The 21,645-nt window shown below is 40.1% G+C and overlaps 1 long non-coding RNA gene across 1 annotated transcript in view; it reads left to right on the forward strand.

Annotated features, from left to right (window-relative positions):
• Positions 1-21,645, forward strand: part of LOC148352234 (uncharacterized) — a 130,924-nt gene that overhangs the window by 21,399 nt on the left and 87,880 nt on the right. Inside the window, exon 2 of the long non-coding RNA XR_015852892.1 lies at positions 5,091-5,157. This is a non-coding gene — a long non-coding RNA (uncharacterized LOC148352234). The remainder of the gene's footprint in view (positions 1-5,090; positions 5,158-21,645) is intronic.

The following is a 21,645-nucleotide window of genomic DNA, read 5'->3' on the forward strand; positions in this document are numbered from 1 at the left end:
TTTATTTCTAGTTCCTTCTTTTTTTTTGACCCTCCCCTGGACCCCTCGAGACCAAGGGTCTCAAATTCAATTAACTTGGGAGCCTCTGAAGCGAGGGTCTGGGTGAAATTGGGCCAAATCAGTTCTTCCACATGAAAAGCTCTGATTAAAAACACTCAACTGTTCTGTATTTTTCAATTTTCTACCAAAAATAAGATCTAAAAAAACATTGAGAATGAATGTGAAACTTTAAATCAAGTAGGGTGAAAATGTATGAATAAATCCTTAATTTTCTTTGACCACTAGATATTGCTGTATTGTGTCGTGCAACTAAAAACAAGTCTCAGGAAGAATACAAACTATGGAGACCCAAAGTGACCAAAAGGTAGAATTTTACCTCCCATTTACTTGCCCAGCCTTTTTAAAGTTTTTGGTTACCCCTAGCAGCAAAATGGCTGACAATTAGCTTATGTTATATAAAATAAGTGCAAATTTCTTATATCATAGTTTGTGTATATTGGATTCTTTTTAAAATGAATTTTGTTCCTTTTAATGTTTGATGTTTTTCTAGGAGGTGCTAAACATATTATAAATATAAAATATTTACTCCAAAACACATGTTAATGTTGACAGATACATTTAAAAAAAAAATCCGCCTAAAAGCATTCCTTCATCGTTTTGCCATCTTCGTTGTAATCCGTCTGTTTCGCCCATAATTCTCTTTTACAATTAAACCGATTCATTAGATTTTTTTCTAATATGGCCGGGCTTCTGATTGACGGGCTTCAAGTAACATCACTCTTGACCAATTGCAAGATTTTTTTCACGCTCCACAGCCTGCAATAGCCTATGATGGCCTGTATTGAAGACTCGGATTTCCTTGGCTCCAAATATCCTCAGCCAGGAGTGACCGATTCAGATGATGATTGACACATCGGTTATCCAATGAAATTCCCAAAAGAAAGATGTGCATATGTACAGTGTGTATTCAAATCAGAACCGAAATAAATGTGCGTAATATCACTCGCTATCTATTTTTACGCGCCATCAACGTGATTGCCTTCTGGAAGGAGAAGTCAAACATTTGCAACTCTTTCACGATATCTAAAAAATGGCCAAAGTCAAATACACGGTTGCAGAGGTTTTAGAGCTGTGCACTTGTTGTGTTCTAACTCAACTTGTTGTTGTTATTTCAGTTGGGGCGAAAACTTCGGAATGTTACTTCTCAAAAGAGATCAAAAACGTCTATATTCTCCAAACAAGTTTAAGAACAGCATTGAATTTACTTTAGGTAAATCTTGGGTTGGGATGTTAGGGGAAGTTTACTGGATTGTTAATGGTTTCAACTTTCATATTGAGGTGAGGGCGTCAAACAATTACCCCAAAGGGCTGCAATTCAGACCCTTTCCCTAGACCAAGGGTGTCAAACTCATTTTAACTCGGGGGCCATGCGATAGAACATTCTGTCGGGGGCCGGACTAGTAGATTAAAGAGAAAGAAAAAGAGAAAGAAATAGGAGAAAAGGGAATGGAAAAGGAGAGAGGGCGGGACAAAGAAAGAAAAAGAGAGAGGGAGAGAGCGTGAGAAACAAAAGATAAAAAGTCGTGAGAGAGGGGGAAAAGAAAGGGAGAGGAAGAAAGAAATCCAATAAGACATAGAAAGACAGAAGGAGAGAAAAGAGAAAAGAAAGAGCGGAGGGTATGAAGAGAGAAAGAGAAAAGAGAGAGAAAAGGAAAAAATGAAGTTAGAGCAAAAGAGGTTAAAAGACACAGAGAGTGAAAGAGACAGTGGGAGAAAAGGGGTGGAAGAGAGAAAAAGAGAGAGAGAGAGAGAGAGAGAGAGAGAGAGAGAAAGAGAGAAATAAATACAAGTACAGTGTCTTTGTTCGAGGCACCTGGCTTAGGCAACATCAAGTGAACATATTTCAACCTGCAGCTCGTTTTTCTCTTGCGCTTCTCTGAGTGTTGTCTCGCGGGCCGGATTCAATCCCTTAGCGGGCCTGATCTGGCTCGCGGGCCGCCTGTTTGACACCTGTGCCCTAGACTGTCCATTCTCCACCCACCGGAGTCTCACAAAATTCTACGGGAAACACTGCTCACATTCCAAAAAGGTCGAGAGGAGAAACGACCAAGTTGTGCTATGGCTTCTTTTGAAAATCACAACATATTCAAATGAGGAGCATAAATGTTGAGAATCTTTACTGATAAATGCTGAGCTCTGCGATGCCTCACGCACATTGCAAAGAGGTGGAGAGGAGAAACGACCAAGTTATGCTACTACTGTAAAAAATCAAAATATACCCCATATGGGGGAACAGAAATCCTTAGATTTTTTTCTAACAAGTGATTGATTAATTTAGTGTGGCTTTCGGTGACAAAATATCGGCTCTTTTTTTTCTGTTAGGCTCCAAACTTTGACGTCATATCGTTCCCAAAACTATCAACCCGGATAATTATCGTGCATCCCTAAAAATAAGTCTGATAATAAACTTTTACACAGAGACATCACAAAACTTTTGATGGAGGCAAAGCAACTTAATGAACTGTTTTCCACAGAGATCCTGTAAAATAAACACTTCTAAAAAAAAAAAGGACCTTTTTACTAAATTGCAGTGCAAAATAAGTACTGTAGTTTTATATTGAAATGTGTGGGTTTTTACTTTACTTTTTACAACTAAATAAGCTACTAAAATCGTTTTTATACTCTGAAATTATAGTATATATTAAGAGAAGTCTTTTGTGAAGACAGAGGCCAAACAAATAAGCCTTTTTGGGTAAAAAATAGCGTGTGTGTTTAAAAATAAGGTATCAATTTTGATAGAATCCTTCTTTAAAGGGTTCGGTACTTGTGCCACTAGCCAATACCAATATCGGTTATTCAGATATTTAAATGAACGAAATTTGAAAAAAAAAAAATCATTTTTAAGGTTCTATGTTTTGATATTCATTTAATTTTCAAATATATTTTGATTGTTCTTTTTAAAAATATAAAATATTAGTATTTTATGATGTTTTAACATTTTGGTAGAATAAAATGGATCTTTGACGTGTATAGCCGTCGTTGGCAGTAAATAAGGTAAATGCGACACTAAATTAATAACAATTGTTGGATGATTTAAGTTTCTGCGTACCTCAAGTGGCCGCGTTACAATCTTCAAATAAGCCTTATAATAAATTGTACACATTATGAAGAGTTCGAGAGGAGACACAACCGATTTGCGCTATTACTTCCATAGAAAACGCAAAGACTGTATATTCTAATGAGGAACATAAATGCTTTCAATCTTTACGGATTATGGCCGAGCTCCAGTTCCTCGCTCACATTACAAAGAGGTGGGGAGGAGACATGACCACTGATTGTATAGAAAATCAAAACATTTTATAATGAGGAACAGAAAAACTTTCTAACAAATAGTGTTGACTGAATGAATATTATAGCTTTGCATTTAGTGAATAATTATTAGTTCTTTTTTTTTTTTTATCCCTGGGGCCTTGTGCTCATTATGAAGAGTTGGAGAGTAGACACGACCAAGTTGTGCTATTACTTCTATAGAAAACCCAAATACCGTATTTTCTAATGAGGAACATAAATACTTTCAATCTTTACGGATTATGGCCGAGCTCCAGTTCCTCGCTCACATTACAAAGAGGTAGGGAGGAGACATGACCACTGTTTGTATAGAAAATCAAAACCTTTTAAAATGAAGAACATAAATGCTTCGAATCTTTCTAACTAGTAGTCTTGGCTGAATTAATTTTATAGCTTAGCATGAAGTGACTATCAGGTCTTTTTTATCCCTCGAGCCTTGTGCTATTTATGAAGAGTTGGAGAGTAGACACGACCAAGTTGTGCTATTACTTCTATAGAAAACCCAAATACCGTATTTTCTAATGAGGAACATAAATACTTTCAATCTTTACGGATTATGGCCGAGCTCCAGTTCCTCGCTCACATTACAAAGAGGTAGGGAGGAGACATGACCACTGTTTGTATAGAAAATCAAAACCTTTTAAAATGAAGAACATAAATGCTTCGAATCTTTCTAACTAGTAGTCTTGGCTGAATTAATTTTATAGCTTAGCATGAAGTGACTATCAGGTCTTTTTTATCCCTCGAGCCTTGTGCTCATTATGAAGAGTTGGAGAGTAGACACGACCAAGTTGTGATATTACTTCTATAAAAAAAACCCAAGTACCGTATATTCTAATGAGGAACATAAATACTTTCAATCTTTACGGATTATGGCCGAGCTCCAGTTCCTCGCTCACATTACAAAGAGGTGGGGAGGAGACATGACCACTGTTTGTACAGAAAATCAAAACCTTTTATAATGAGGAACATAAATGCTTCGAATCTTTCTAACAAGTAGTCTTGGCTAAATGAATTTTATAACTTTGCATTAAGTGACTATCAGGTCTTTTTTTTAATCCCTCGAGCCTTGTGCACATTATGAAGAGTTGGAGAGTAGACACAACCAAGTTGTGCTATTACTTCTGTAGAAAACCGAAATACTGAATATTCTAATGAGGAACATAAATGCTTTTAATCTTTACGGATTATGGCTGAGCTCCAGTTCCTAACGTACATTACAAAGGGGTTGGGAGGAGACAAGACCAAATTTGTTACCGCTTGAATAGAAAATCAAAACATATTCTAATGAAGAACATTAGTGCTTAGAATCCTTCGAACAAGTCGTGTTTGCCGATTATCTCTTATCGCGTGGTGTCAAGTGACTAATTATCGTCTCGTTTTTATCTCCAATGCCTCGCACTTACTATGAAAAGGTAGAGAGAATACACAAGCAAGATGTGCTACTACTTCTGTAGAAATTTCAAAATGTGTTTTGATGAGGTACATAAATGCTCAGAATCTTTTTAACAAGTTAGTGCTGGCTTCGATACCTCATGCGCTTTAGGTAGACGTCCAGAGGAAACACGACCAAGTTGTGCTTCTCTTTCTATGGAACAACCAAATGTAACAAGCCCTCTAGTGGTTGTTTTACAATCAAGGAATTTGAAATAAATTAAATAATACATATTTATTGCATGTTAGTTTTTTCTTAAATTTTGAGAACGTTTTGACGAAACTAGTTTTGTTTTTTATTCTGACAGGAGAAAGGCCCCGAACGTGGAAACTTCATTTACTATCTTGGTTGCAGCTCGTCAGTAGATATAAAAGGTGAGTCTTTTTTTTCCCTGGAATTATTTCAGGGGTGCGGGGCTAACGCCTACGATTGCAGTCGCGTTTCTGCCGCTTTCTTCCGTCTTATTATCTCCTGTTAGTCCTCCGGCTCGGCTTTGACGCAGTCCAGCTGTAATTTCTCCCGTTTCGGAAATGCCCACACCCAAATAATCACATGTTGGAAAACACACAAGTGACCGTAAATGATGCGTGTGGATTTTTCCTCGAGATGGCTAATCTATTTAGAGGGTCTCAACTCTACACCGCACCGACCGGCTGGCCTGTTTCTCGCCACTGCCGTGTATTTATTGACACGGCGGCCATCTTTCTTCGACGACCTAATTAAAGATTCGCCGGAGGTTTTTGTTTACGTAAATGAGGGCTGTTTAGCGGAAAGTGCTACCTTGATGACGGGGGGTCATGTGGCGCCGGCCTTTACCCGGAAACAAGTAAGCAAAAGTTATTCTTGGTCTAGTTTGCTGTTTTGCTGACGGACAAATATACAAATCATACCTAAAACATGTTTTTTTTTTGAAAGTGGTAAAACATCTTCTGTTCAATCACACCCGACCAATCTATCGACTTATTGTACTCAACTACTTGCGCACCAACAACAAAATGAACTGCTGCCACTCTGACCAACCGAACGAAAAAAGTGGTACCTACCTACCTACCAAGCAAACAAACGGAACTACCCACTAGCAGACTGACCGACCAAACAACCAATACATAAATGTGGTATAATAGCTTCTGTCATTCCAACCAAGCAAACAAATGAACAGGACCAACCAAGTAACCCAAAATGGTGGTATTTCTTTTCATATTTGACCCACCAACCACTCAACCAAACAAACCAAACCACCCAAGACCAACAGACTTCCACCCACAACCAACCAACCAACCAACCAAACAAATGAACAGAACTAACCCAAAATGGTGGTATGTCTTTTCACATTTGACCAACCATCCACCAACCCACCCAACCAAACAAACCAAGCCACCCAAGACCAACAGACCTCCACCCACAACCAACCAACCAACCAAACAAATGAACAGAACTAACCCAAAATGGTGGTATGTCTTTTCACATTTGACCAACCATCCACCAACCCACCCAACCAAACAAACCAAGCCACCCAAGACCAACAGACCTCCACCCACAACCAACCAACCAACCAACCAAACAAATGAACAGGACCAACCAACTAACCCAAAATGGTTGTATGTCTCTTCTACATTTAAACTACCAACCACCCAACCAAACAAACCAAACCACCCAAGACCAACAAACCCCTACCCACAACCAACCAACCAACCAACCTACAAACCCTAAAAAGTGGTATATCTTCTGTCCATTCTACAAACCAACCAAACAAATGAGCCAAACCATCCACCAGTTTAGCCTCAGAACAACAAACTATCCTACCTATCTACCAACCAACCAAAAGACCAACCCAAAAAAAGTAGTATATCTTCTGTCCTACCCAACCTACCAACCCCAAAAGGTGGTATTTGACCAACCAACCTACATATCTACTAACCAAACAAACAAACAAATGGAACCAACAAACAACTGACCAACCTATCAACCTACATACCCTAAAAAGTGGTATATCTTCTGTCCATTTTACCAACCAACCAAACAAATGAGCCAAACCATCCACCAGTTTAGCCTCAAAACAACCAACCAACTTACTTACCTACCTACCTACCTACCTACCTACCTACCTACCTACCCACCTACCTACCTACCTACCTACCTCCCAACCAACCAACCAATAGACCAACCCCAAAAAAGTAGTATATCTTCTGTCCTACCCAACCTACCAACCCAAAACGTGGTATTTGACCAACTAACCTACCTATCTACTAACCAAACAAACAAACAAATGGAACCAACCAAAAACTGACCAACCTATCAACCTACATACCCTAAAAAGTGGTATATCTTCTGTCCATTTTACCAACCAACCAAATAAATGAGCCAAACCATCCACCAGTTTAGCCTCAAAACAACCAACCAACTTACTTACCTACCTACCTACCTACCTACCTACCTACCCACCTACCTACCTACCTACCTACCTACCTACCTACCTACCAACCAATAGACCAACCCCAAAAAAGTAGTATATCTTCTGTCCTACCCAACCTACCAACCCAAAACGTGGTATTTGACCAACTAACCTACCTATCTACTAACCAAACAAACAAACAAATGGAACCAACCAAAAACTGACCAACCTATCAACCTACATACCCTAAAAAGTGGTATATCTTCTGTCCATTTTACCAACCAACCAAATAAATGAGCCAAACCATCCACCAGTTTAGCCTCAAAACAACCAACCAACTTACTTACCTACCTACCTACCTACCTACCTACCTACCTACCTACCTACCTACCTACCTACCTACCTACCTACCTACCTACCTACCTACCAACCAACCAACCAATAGACCAACCCCAAAAAAGTAGTATATCTTCTGTCCTACCCAACCTACCAACCCAAAACGTGGTATTTGACCAACTAACCTACTATCGTGTTATTTTCGATTGTTCTCGATTGTTCTCAGCTCAGGGATGCTGCTGGAAATGTGAATTTCCCTTCGGGGATGAACAAAGTATCTATCTATCTATCTATCTATCTACTAACCAAACAAACAAACAAATGGAACCAACCAAAAACTGACCAACCTTTCAATTTACAAACCCAAAAAATTGGTAAATATTCTGTCCATCCATCCAACCAACCAACCTACAAACCCTAAAAAGTGGTATATCTTCTGTCCATTTTACCAACCAACCAAACAAATAATAATAATAATAATAATAATTTCCTTTGTATTGTCATTCTTTGTAACAATGTACACAGAACGAAATGTCGATACACCTGACCCGTTGTAGCGAGCCGATGCAGCCGCAGCCAACAGAGGGCGCCGCCATTTTACCAATTAGGTATGAGTCGGCCGAGGCGCGAACCAAATGGGCCAAACCATCCACCAGTTCAGCCTCAAAACAACCAACCAACTTACCTACCTACCAACCAACCAATAGACCAATCCAAAAAAAGTAGTATATCTTCTTTCCTACCCAACTTACTAACCCAAATTGGTGTTTTTTGACCAACTAACCTACCTATCTACTAACCAAACAAACAAACAAATGAAACCAACCAATAACTGACCCACCTATCAACCTACAAACCCCAAAAAGTGGTAAATATTCGGTTCATCCATCCATTCATCCATCCATCATCCGTCCATCCATCCATCCATCCATCCATCCATCCATCCAACCATCCATCCAAGAAAAATGAAAAACACTGCTCACCTGCTTAGCCCCCAACAACCAACCTACCTACTGACCAATCAACCAACCAAAATAAGGTATAATGAATGCATTCTGTCCATTTGACCAACTAACCTACCTATCTACTAACCAAACAAACAAACAAATGGAACCAACCAAAAACTGACCAACCTTTCAATTTACAAACCCAATATATTGGTAAATATTCTGTCCATCCATCCAACCAACCAACCTACAAACCCTAAAAAGTGGTATATCTTCTGTCCATTTTACCAACCAACCAAACAAATGGGCCAAACCATCCACCAGTTTAGCCTCAAAACAACCAACCAACTTACCTACCTACCTACCTACCTACCTACCTACCTACCTACCTACCTACCTACCTACCTACCTACCTACCTACCTACCTACCAACCAACCAATAGACCAATCCAAAAAAAGTAGTATATCTTCTTTCCTACCCAACTTACTAACCCAAATTGGTGGTTTTTGACCAACTAACCTACCTATCTACTAACCAAACAAACAATCAAATGAAACCAACCAATAACTGACCCACCTATCAACCTACAAACCCCAAAAAGTGGTAAATATTCGGTTCATCCATCCATCCATCCATCCATCATCCATCCATCCATCCATCCATCCATCCATCCATCCATCCATCCAAGAAAAATGAAAAACACTGCTCACCTGCTTAGCCCCCAACAACCAACCTACCTACTGACCAATCAACCAACCAAAATAAGGTATAATGAATGCATTCTGTCCATTTGACCAACTAACTTACCTACCAACCAAACTGAACAAACCAGCTTACCAACCCAAAAAATTGGTATAATCATTTTTTTTAAGCACTCACACCTACTCATGTGGTTTTAAGTCATTTATGTCCCAAAAAACTCAAGAGAATAATAATCCAATTTCTTCCAAACGACACCCCCCCTCCTTCTTTTTTTTCCTCTTTATTTATTTTGGTTGTCTTCCCACTTGACGCACGATTCATTTTTCCACACTTCGGGCCGATTTGATGTTATAATTGAAGTCCGTCTTGTTTCTCTGCCCAACAGCTGATTTTAGCAGGGTTTTTTTTTTTTCAACGGCCACAAAAACAAATCAGAATTGAAGACATACTTTGTCACTGTCAGTTTTGCGGCCTAAGCATGTTTTTTTATATTTCAAACCGGTCCCACCTTCCGCCGTAAACATCACCTCGGCTTTGGTGGACGGCAAAAACCAGAAGGAGCGGACCTCCCTTTCCTGTGTCCTCATCCTTGTTTTATTCTGGGATGTTCTTGGATGAGCAACAAAAAATCAAGAAAATAAGGAAGAGCCTCTTGGACTCCATTTTACAATTGTGAACTTTGGCAGGAGACAAAAAAGAAGCAGAAAGAAGGAAGCGGGTGTTTTCGTTTGCTTTTTTTTTCAAGGTGCCGCCAAGGTCAACATGGCCTCCGACCGCCAGCGTCGGTAAATAGTTTCGGCGGCGTTTGCTTTCTCGTTTGAATCGGAAATAAAAAGAGAAAAATAACTACAAGTAGCTTGATTTTACAGATCAGCCTTGTTCGTGTTTAAAAAGGTGCGATGTAATAAAAAAGTATGTTTAACACGAAGAGAACAGATTTTATTAGCGATATACTTTGGAAAAAAAACGTGAAAACGAGTCAATAAATACACAGTTGAAGATTACTAGAGAAAATATTATTATTTTTTTCACCATTTGAGCTTTCAGTGTCAAGAACCGGAACAGGATCAGGACCCAAACGCGTGACGTTTCTCACACAAGCCTTTTATTTTACGGGAAATGGGGAGTCATGCACGTTAGGCAGCGGTCTGGCGTGGAACGATAGGAAGCCAGAGGCCGACGAGATCGATACCAATTGCCCGAGCAGATATCGGACAGATGGGGTCGATACCGGACAGGACGGGACAGACAGGATTGATATCAAAACAGGATATCGAAGATAAACAGTACAAACTAGACAGGAACGAAACAGGAAACCGATATTAAACAACGGGACAGACAGGATTGATATCAAAACAGGATATCAAAATTAAACGGGACAAACTAGACGGGAACAAAACTGGAAACCGATATTAACCAGGACAAAATAAACGGAAACAATACCGGACAGGAAATACCAACAGGAAACAGGACCGAGTCGAAACCCACGTCTTGCGGGGCAGAGGTTCGTTGACGGGCTGACAAAGGAAGAGTGAGAGCACTGAGCTTAAATAGACGGAAAGCCAATCTGTCAGCGAGCCGCAGCTGGCGCCACACGGGCGAGGCCAATTGGGCGCCATGGCAACCGTGACATTCAGAGCCTTAAAATAAATTTACAGGTGGCCGAAAACATGCCTGCCAAGAGTGGAGCGACACCAACAAATTGAGGGTGCTCGAACTCAGGGGTGTCAAACAGGCGGCCCGCGGGCCGGATCAGGCCCACTAAGGGATTGAATCCGGCCAGCGAGACAACGCTGAGGGAAGTGCAAGAGAAAAATGAGCTGCAGGTTGATATATGTCCACTTCATGTTGCCAAAGCCAAATACCTCTCACAAAGATGCTGTTGTTGTATTTCTCACTCTTTCTCCCTTCTTTTTTCTCTCACTCTCTATCTCTCTCTCTTTCACTTTCTCTGTCTCTTTCTCTTTCTTTTTTCCTCTTTGTCTCTTTCTTTCTGTGTTTTTCTTTTTCTTTCTCTTTTGTCTTTTTCTCTCTCTCTCTCTCTTGCATTCCTAATCTCTCCTTCAACCATTCTCTCAACCAGAAGGCTTTCAATTTCTCTTTGGAATTCTTTCTTTCTCTCTCTTTCTTTCCCCCTTTCTCACTATTTCTCTTTTTACCTCTTTTGTTTCTCACGTCCCCTCTCTCTCTCTCTCTCTCTCTCTCTCTCTCCCTCACTTTCTCCCTTTCTCTTTCTCCCTTTCTCTCGTTCCTTCCCCCACATTCTTTCTTTTTCTCTCCCTCTCTTTCTCTTATTTCTTTCTCCTGTTCTCTCTCCTCAATGGACTAGTCCGGCCCCAGAGATAAGGTTTGTTTTATCGTGTGGCCCCCGAGTAAAAATTAGTTTGACACCCCTGCTCTAACCACTCAATGAAACGTCAACTTGGCCTGGTCTTTAGAAACATTTATAGGTGACCGAAAACATGCCTGATTTATATTCTCTAACCACATATAGAAACGTCATCAAATTTATTTATTTATTTTTATTTTTTTGTTCTATTACTGCTGTGTTTGCAGCATGTTACAGGCAGTGTAAAACTTTAGACTCTTTCTGTGTGCAGTCTTTCTATTTTTGCTCTAAAAATAGGTGCGGCTTATTATCAGGTGCGGCTTATGGTCCAAAAATGACCCGAAATCTGATTTTTATTTTAGCTTTTATATTTACATCAATGGTTACTTTCTTATCATTATAGACTCCTTTCTACCACTTCAAGCTGAGGAATAAATCGATTTCAGAGTGCTAGGATATTACGCAACGAATCTCACTAGAGTTAGCATTCTATTTCAGGCGGTGTTTTTATTGTGCTCTATCCGCATCGACGCCCTGCGGATTCCACATAACCCGAATTGAACTCGGCAGCCAGCAAAGGACGCGTTGTACAAACGTATAGCTGATGTTTATTTTCAGGCTGCACGGTTAAAACGCTGCACCTAAAGAGCTCTCACGTCTAATTTTGCAGTGTTATTGTTCCAGAAAATTGCGCTAATCCTGGGGCCGTTTCTGGGACTCGGTTGAGTCTTCCTATCACCGGTTGTCAGTCCGTCTGCGAACCTCAGCTTATGCTAGGCAAGCCTTCCGACCCTGACTCTCTCCTCTTCTGATTCCCGTCTGTTTCCCGGCTCCGACCCCTTTTCTGATCTCGGCCACGATTTTTGCTCCCCCGTCCCGGCTACTGATCTGGTTTTTTTGCTCTCGACACTGCCATCGCTCGCCACGGAAATACCACTTCCGCGTTTTGAGCAACCTGCGATCTACGGATCGTGTGTACTATCCTTTCCCTTCTTCCCAATAAAACTAAGATAAACGCACGCAAGTGGGTCCTGTCTCTGTTCTGGTCTTGACAGTCCCCAAGAAAGACCTCTCTTTGCCCAGATTGCATTTCTGCAGAGACATCTTCGTCTCTTTGACTTAAACTCAAAGTACTTTTAGTTTTAAAGATTTAACTCATTCAATGCCAGACGTTTCTCTCAATTGGGAAGTGCGGGTACCAGACAAATTTTGATATTGTGACTCATGTTTGAAAGACATATCACCCTGAGAATGCCCGATCCCAGGAAGCTAAGCAGGGTCAGCCCTGGTTAGTTCCTGGATGGGAGACCACCTAGCAATACGGGTGCTATGAATAGGTCATTTGGCCCACGCTGTCCTGCAACAGCACTGACTGTGCCAACAGTGCAGTCAAGAATACATTTACTTGACTATAATTGACTTCATTAAACTGTCTAGTAAACAACAGTCTTGAAAATACTTGTTTCTAAGAAAAACGCCTTTTCTATGAAAGGATGCATTTCAAGCTTGGCTGTTTTATTTTTGCATCTCTGATACCTCCAATATCTAAACAATAATTTCTAGAAACACAAGCGCACTTTGCTCGCAAGGTAAATTTTATTGCAAGAACACTCAACTTATAAACTTTGCAAGAACTTTTCAGAGCCGGATGTCTCCGGTGACGTGATCACACGATTTTTGAAACTAGGCGCCATCCACACACTCTTAATCGCTGGATAGAGGATGCAACACAAGGAAGTGGGGGCTCCTTGATGTCTGGACAAGGATCTGATAAAAGCCATTCCTTCCATTGAGTGGTGATTTATCTAATGAAATCATTCCCAGGGACTTGATACTTACTAATCAGCAGCACCCATGTCTCTTAGAACAGTTTTTTTTTTTTTAAATTGAACAAATGAAACTTATTTTTACGTTTTGGCACTCAGGTACAATGCTTCTGAAAATAATGTATATGTTATGGCACTGGATGAGTTAAATACTATTCAGACTAAATAATAAAACGAATTAGAAGGTGAAAATTTTGTATTTAAAAAAAAATCATTGAGTATTTTAGAGCATATGTGTGCATACATTTTTAAAAAAAAGCCATGGTTACATTTGATCTGTTGGATATCAGTATTTTGTTCAAGGATTATAGGTTAGAGTTTAAGCCTAAGCCTGACCCAACCCGGTCGGGCCGAAAATGTCAATCATTACGTTCGGGTCGGGCCGGACGTATTCCTCATTGATTTTCTAGGCACCAAGTTTTAAATGGTATGCGGTCCAAATGTCCAATTGAGTTATATATTAAATCGAAAATACCTTTCGGACAGATCAGATGTGGAAAATTTTAACGTTTGTTTTTAACTCCTGTCAGTTCAGATCCGGATTAAGACATTGTCATTTTCAGCGTTTATTTCTCTGTCCCCGTTTTACTTTTGACCTTGTTTTTATTTTTGTACTACTCAAACTTGTTTGCGGAATTCAGGCAATGTTAATAGATGAGACGAAGAGTTGCATCAAGTGACACCAAAGTTTACGAGCATGAATTTTTGGGCTGTGTGTTCGGGCAACGAGACGGAATTTGATTTTAGGACGCCTCCCATCGTTCTTTGATACGAATCCTTCCAAGAAGATTGGAACAGACTGACCTATACTTTTGACCTACAAAATTTTTTTAATTCTCTATAAAACGGTGTCACCTTACTGGACAGATATTTAGCTAACCTGAAGATCGTTATGGTCTGGCAACAACAGTAGACCAAAAGAAAAAGACTTTTTTTGCAAAAATGGACATGTCAGGTGGTGACTTTCCATGCAGGCAATAATCCGATAAAAAACAAACTATTGCCAGTACTCCGATTCGGTAAAGCCATGTCTGACTGCAAAATTTCAGATCAAAATGTGTTGGGTGAGTCCAAAGAGCCATGATAGAATTTTTTTAGGCGCATTTATTTGACTGTGTGACGTTAGATGATTTAATAAAATTGATGAAATAAGAATAATGCCAGAAGAGCCTATGTCCGGCAGCACGGCGGCGCAGTGGTTAGCGCGTGGGTTCAAATCCAGCTTCGGGCCTAACTGTGCGGAGTTTGTATGTTCTCCCCGTGCTTGCGTGGGTTTCCTCCGGGCACTCCGGTTTCCTCCCACATTCCAAAGACATGCATTTCAGGTGGATTGGCCGGTCCAAAATGTCCCTAGGTGTGAATGAGCGAGTGAGTTGTCTGTCCCCGTGTGCCCTGCGATTGGCTGGCAACCAGTTCAGGCTGTCCCCTGCCCACTGCCCGACGATTGCTGGAATGGGCTCCAGCACCCCCGCGACCCTACTGAGGATAAGCGGTGCAGCTAATGAGATGAGATGAGAATGAGAAGTGCCTATGTCCCATACCAACAAATATACTACTTTCAACTTATCTCCTCCCACAATTATTTAAAATCATTGAGGCTCGTATTACATACCTGTCAACCTCCATGCCCTTAAAAAATGTTGTATTTTCCCTTACAAAATACAAAATAATCTTACACCATATTTTTTTTCAAACGTGTTTATTCATATAGTTTAACATGTTATATTGTACACGTGTTTCGTTATATCATATATTTTGTTAATGAACATTTTGTTGTGAGATACCGAGTTGCTCGACATGAATGAGGTTTATTATAAAAACAGTTGAAAAATGAAGTCGCTTGGGCGTTCACTGTAAAAGGAAAAAACATTTCTTATTCAAATTATGAATTCATTTTCTGCATTCAATTATTGTTGGTAATATACTGATGAAAGGGATAACCACAAACCTGTCTTTTTTCATTTTCTCCTTTTATACTTCCTTTTTTCTTAACTTCTTTACACAACAATAATGATTTGTAATATAATGCATCAAAGCAAGTGAGCCGTTGGAGAGCCGGCCCTCTTGAATGAGTTGAGCCGAAAAAGCCGGTTCTCTAAAACGAGACGGACTTCCTTTCACTACATAACTACCGCATGAAATCCGAGGCGGCAGATGCATGCGCACAGTAGCAACCAACCGCTCGCTTCGTTTGCAACGAAAAAAAACGATACTGAGATTGAGGCTACCGCGGCGAACTCGTTTGACTTGATTGATTTGCCGTTTGGTGATAGTCGGTGTATACCGGATGGAAGCCATAATTGACAAATTTGCGTTTTTCTGTACAGATTTTCTTGTACGTCGTACACGTCTTAAAATGCATAAGAAACGTACTTTGTACGGCAAAAACGTACAGGTTGACAGGGATGATATAGAGATGATTGTTGTTTGCATAGATCCACCCACCCAATCAAATTGCCCTGTGCTTGGCGGGCTTTTCTGGCCATTTACAGATTTTTTTGTGGGTTTTTATCATAAGATATCTCAACGGAGGATATACATTGTTTAATGAGCAGCCATATAAGGGTATTCTTAGCGGCCTACAGCCAAAATGGGGTCTGTTGGTGTGACACCTTGACTGTAAACTGTAGTTGGGACTGTGCTCTTTATATACTGGACCGAACCACTTCTACTACTAGTTTTTTTTTCATTTCTGCATGTACCACACTGGACTTGGAGCTTATCAGAAATTGAATGCTACAGAGAAAATTTGCAAAAGAAGCATTTTATATCCGAGCCATATGTACCGGTACCTATGAAAAGAGCCATATATGGATCACATGCCTTAGGTCTCCGACCCCTGGTTAGTCCTTTGATTTTCTGATCACTCGTACGTGTATCCGCATTTGCGGAATACAATTGCTTGTGTGAAGGTGGAGTTACCCACATCCAGGATACTTGTTGGACTTGAAGATAGATAGATACTTTATTTATCCCCGTAGGGAAATTCACACTTCCAGCAGTATCCTTATGTTGAAAAATAAAATAATAAAATAAAGATATAGAATACAAAAATACCCAATATAATGTTTTGTTATAGAGTATTTAAATAGTGCTACGGAAATAGACAACGTAATAAAAATAGGGTAATATGCAAATGTGTGGGTGCGGTTTAATGTGGGCTTTTACTCCCCCGGGTGGAGTTAAAGAGCCTCATAGTAGTAGAGAGACAAATGATACATGTAAACTTGGGCTTACTCGTTAAAAGACCCTTGTGTTTTTCTAAAAAGACATTTCCACTTTAGTTTTTGGTCCTACTGCGAAAATGCCGCAGTCCATATATAGTGGAGTCCACAGTTGTATCTAACCATATATAGCGCCTTTCGGCTATCCAGGTACAAGCACATCTTGTAAACACATGACATGCAGCGATGGAGCTCACTTTTGGAGCAAACAAGATTTCGATGAGTGACATAATTTTAATCATCCTTTATAGAATAGAATAGAATATACCTTTATTGTCATTGTTACAAAATGGGTTGAACCTATTGTGACAATGAAATTAGACGTGGCACACTTATTTCATGTATTCTCAAGTTTTATGCAAAATCAATGTATTTGCTTCCCATTTGCCCTTGTAATCGGAATATTTGCAAACGCCAAGTATACAGGGTATTGGTTCATCTTTAATGCACTTTACGGACAACTTTCAACATGTTACCTAGTGTCCTCTTTTATTGATGTTTACTATGTTTGTGTACTGTAACTCAATGCTAAATCTATTCCACCCTGGTCATCCTGGAAGGGGTATTACTACTTGTGAGGCCCCTTCTCTAGGTTTCTTTTTCCCTCACGCTGAGGTTTTGAATTTTTCCTTGCCCGCATGTTGGTTTAAGATCAGGTAATGGTGTAATTGTAATCCTGTGCAGTCCTTTGAGGCATTTTTGCGATTAAGGGCGTCATAAATAAACGTGACTTGACTTGACTTAAGCATTTAAACGATCATTCGGATTTCTCCAGAAATAATAATACCGTTAAATCCGGACTATAGAGCGCACCTGATTATAAGCCGCACCCACCACATTTTAAGAGGATAACCGCTTTTGTACTTACACAAGCCGCACCTGTACATAAGCCGCATGCGCCCTCATTTAAACATGTAATACAATCACAAAATTAACCCAAACCCGACCCGCGATTGTAACCGAATATCAAGTACACAGTCCAAAATCCACAGCCGGCAAAATAAACGGAAATTGTTACCGGTACTTAAGGTTTGATGCAAACCTGCAGAGTCCGGGTCCCGTTTAAAATAATCCAAGGGAAAAAAATGTATATTTCCAAAGGTAAGGGTGGGAAAAATATATATCCACTATTGTCCGCTGCGTCCACAAACACGTCTCACCTTTACTCCACTTCCCATCAGCCCCCGTTTTTGATTCGCCCGTGGAAAACATATCAGAATAAGTCTCTAAAATAAATACATTACAAAAATATACAGTTGCAAATACATATTATACATGGATACACATATTTACAAAGAAAGACGGTACACTGAGAGAGTTTTCAAAGCTTTAATAATAATATTATAACTTTCATCCCAAACCGTGCCTGTGAAGGGTAGCAAAACGCTACTAGCAACACGCTCGCAGTACAGTAAACGGGTCTTTTAAAAAAAATATACGGTACTTGTAGAAATCAAGGTAAACCGTCCTCATCTTCCTCCTTATAACTGACGTCATCAAAGTTGTCTTCCCCAGTATGGGAAAGAGACTGTCATATAGATGTTGTCCCATGCTCCCTTGTTCAAAAACACGCTAGCAACACACTCGCAAAGCAAGGTTTACGTGCAGTAACTCGGTTTCCTTCTTTATCGGACTGCTCGATTGCATTTAGCTTGAAAGCTGAGTCATGTGCCTTTCTTATTGCAATTTACATGGTGAGGATATGTCTACGCTAATTTAAATTGTGCACAAGCTAAGAAGTTGCAGTCTTCCTCGGCATAAATATTCCACCGGTCTAAATCTTACCATTTGTACTCGAGCGCCGCTGGCGGCTGTTAGAAAAATTACATAAATTGGCCGCATCACTGAATAAGCGGCTTATAGTCCAGAATTTACAGTACATATTATTTCGAAGCGCCTTTCAGGACACCCATGGTCACTGTACAGAGAATAAAAACCAAGATACCAATAAAAACAGACAATAAATACAAACTATAAAAACAAAGTACAGTATTCTGCTTCCCATTAGATTATCGGATTATTGCCCGCATGTAAAAACATAGCCATTGGTAAATCTTTCAAAAGTGTTGAAGCGCAACCAAATTAGCCACAGAATGAGCATCACGTCGTTTCCATTAAATCCCGGGTCAACCACTCCTATGGGTTGCCATTTTGCACTATTTACAGACTCGTTTAGAAGTATAATACACGCACCCTGTATTTTTAGTCTGTGGCGGCCGCAAATTTGATAGTTTCTCGCAGAAGCAGCCGAGTCAGACGGTTTCAGAAATAAACTTGTTGCGAACGTGGCAGCCAAGCTTATCATCAACGCTGCGATAAGCTCGTACTCCACTCGCTCGACCGGCCGGCTTCGTCCGGTGTCACGCAGCTCTCTTTTCATTGGACTTTTTGATTTGGACTTCTAGAGAAAACGCGTGCATGGAATTAAAGGCTAAAAGTAGCCAAAAATATCACTGGTAGCTCTGCGTCTTTTAATGAGAGATTATTCTTATGCAGGGCAGCATGGCGGCGAAGTGGTTAGCGCGTGTGTGGCACAATTCTGAGGTCATGAGCTCGAACCTCTTGTGTGGAGTTTGCATGTTCTCCCTGTACTCACGTGGGTTTCCTCCGGGGACTCCGGTTTCCTCCCACATTCCAAAAACATGCATTTCAGGTGAAACGGCCGGTCCTAATTTTCCCTAGGTGTGAATGAGCAAGTGAGTTGTCTGTCTCTGTGTGCCCTGCGATTGGCTGGCAACCAGTTCAGGGTGTCCCCTGCCCACTGCCCGAAGATAGCTGGGATGGGCTCCAGCACCCCCGCGACCCTATTGAGGATAAGCGGTGCAGATAATGGATGGATGGATATTCTTATGCAAGATAGATGCGATGTTTGCATTATTTTGGCAAAAGAACAATTAAAACTTGTAGGTGGTTCCATTAAAGTGTGATTCGGGTCTCATCTCTGGAGAACGCCTGATATTTGTGAAAGGTTTATTGACTGGTAAAAGAAAAAGATGAGAAATTAGAAGAAAACGGTGGCCACATAGAAGATAGTGGCTAGAAAAGACTAAACATAGAAGAAAGTGGCCATGAAGAAGAAAACTCAGAAGAAGACCACAAAGCCACCAACAAAAAAAGCGTAAAAGAGGTAGACGAATAACAAAACATAGAAGTGTCCAAGAACAAGAAGATGGTAGACACGGACAAAACATAGAATAAGTTGGCCAGAAGAAATTTTCAAAAAAGACCATGAAGGCACAAAAAAAGAAACTTAGAAAAAAATGGACACAAAGAACAAAACCTAGAGCAGAAATGTGGCCAAGAATAAGAAAACGTTGAAGATGACGACCGCAAACAAAATATAGAATAAGGAGGTGGCCACAAAGCCAAAGACGACACAACTGAAAAGATGGCCATGAAGAAGAAAACAGAGAAAAAGTGGTCTAGTGGAAGAAATGTTTAAGAACATGACGACTACAAACAAAATGTAGAAAAGAAGATGGCCGCAAAGAAGAAAACTCTGAAAAAGACCACACCATCAAAAACAACAAAACTAAGAAGAAGAAGAAGAAAATATAGAAGATAAAAACTTTCCAAGAAGATGACGACCACAAACAAAATGTAGAATAAGAAGTTGTCCATAAAGGAGAAAACTCAGAAAACAACCACAATGCCAAAAACAACAAAGTGAAGAAAACAGCCAAGAAGAAGAAAATCTTGAGAAAGTGGCCAAGTTGGAGAAAACCTTATAGAAGATAGTTGCCATTAACAAAACGTAGACCAACGTGGCCATGAAGAAGAAAAGTTGGATGAAGATCATGAAGGCGCAAACAACGAAACCTAGAAGATGGCCACAATGAAAAAGACATTCTATCTATCTATCTATCTATCTATCTATCTATCTAGACATCTAGACATCTATCTATCTAGACATCTATCTATCCTTCAGTTTTTCATAAGAAAATGGTCATGAAAAAGAAACGTTCAAAAAAGATGACAGCACCGAACAAAATGTAGAAAAGGTGCCCACAAAGAACAACACATTAAAGGAGACCATGAAGACATAAACAACGAAATGCAGGAAAAAAACTGCAAAATGTGTCAAAGAAACGGAAAACGTTAGAGATGGGGGGCCATCAACAACAAAAAGAACGAGAAAACTTGCCAAGAAGACGGTGGCAACAAACACCAAAACGTAGAAAAAGAAGGTAGCCATGAAGAATAAAACATGAAAACAGCCAAGAAGAATGAACGTTAAAGAAGATGGCTGCCAAAAAGAAGAAAATGAAGATGACCAAAGGGCTGCACAGACCACAGATTATTGCAAACCACAGACTATTATGACACCATCACCTGATCTATAACCTACATGAGGGCAAGGAAAAACTCAAAAACCTCAAGTCAAGTGATGTTTATTTGTGACGCCCTTCATCACAAAGAGTCTCAAAGGGCTGCACAGACCACACATTATTGCAAACCACAGACTATTATGATACCATCCCCTGATCTAAAACCTACATGAGGGCAAATACTACACAGATATGGTCAACATAAAACACAGGTTATTCATATGCTATAGGATAGAAGTGTGTTTTAAGCTTGGATTTAAACATTTCCACTGAGGTTGCAGATCGGATCTCAGGCGGAAGAGCATTCCACAGCACTGAGGCCCAAAAGGTGAATACTCTCAAACCTGTGGATCTCTTCTTGGCTCTTTGGATCACTAGTAGACCAGCAAAACTTCCACAGTTTAGTGTGGCAAATTCCTCCATCGGAAGATATAGTTGAGTGTCATCTGCGGAGCAAGGAAAACTGATATTATACTTGTGAATAATATCACCTCATGGAAGCATGTCAATGCCGAAAAGAAGGGGGCCAAGTACTGAACCCTGCGGAACGCCACAGGTAACACTAAAGGGCTCAGATTCAAGAAGAAGGCAGTTGTGAACAACAAAACGTAAAAGTATTCCACGAAAAATTTATCTTTGAAGAATATGGCGGCTATGAGAAACGACGTAGAAGATGTTGGAAAAACGTCAAAGAAAATATGGTTATACAGAAGAAAACACATTTTGAAAAGGATATTATTGCAATTTTGGAACTCAATGGGTCAGAAGAGTTGCTAA

The sequence above is a fragment of the Urocampus carinirostris genome, chromosome 15 (genome assembly GCF_059441175.1).
Source record: "Urocampus carinirostris isolate Australia breed hairy pipefish chromosome 15, RoL_Ucar_1.0, whole genome shotgun sequence".
Lineage (NCBI taxonomy): Eukaryota > Metazoa > Chordata > Actinopteri > Syngnathiformes > Syngnathidae > Urocampus > Urocampus carinirostris.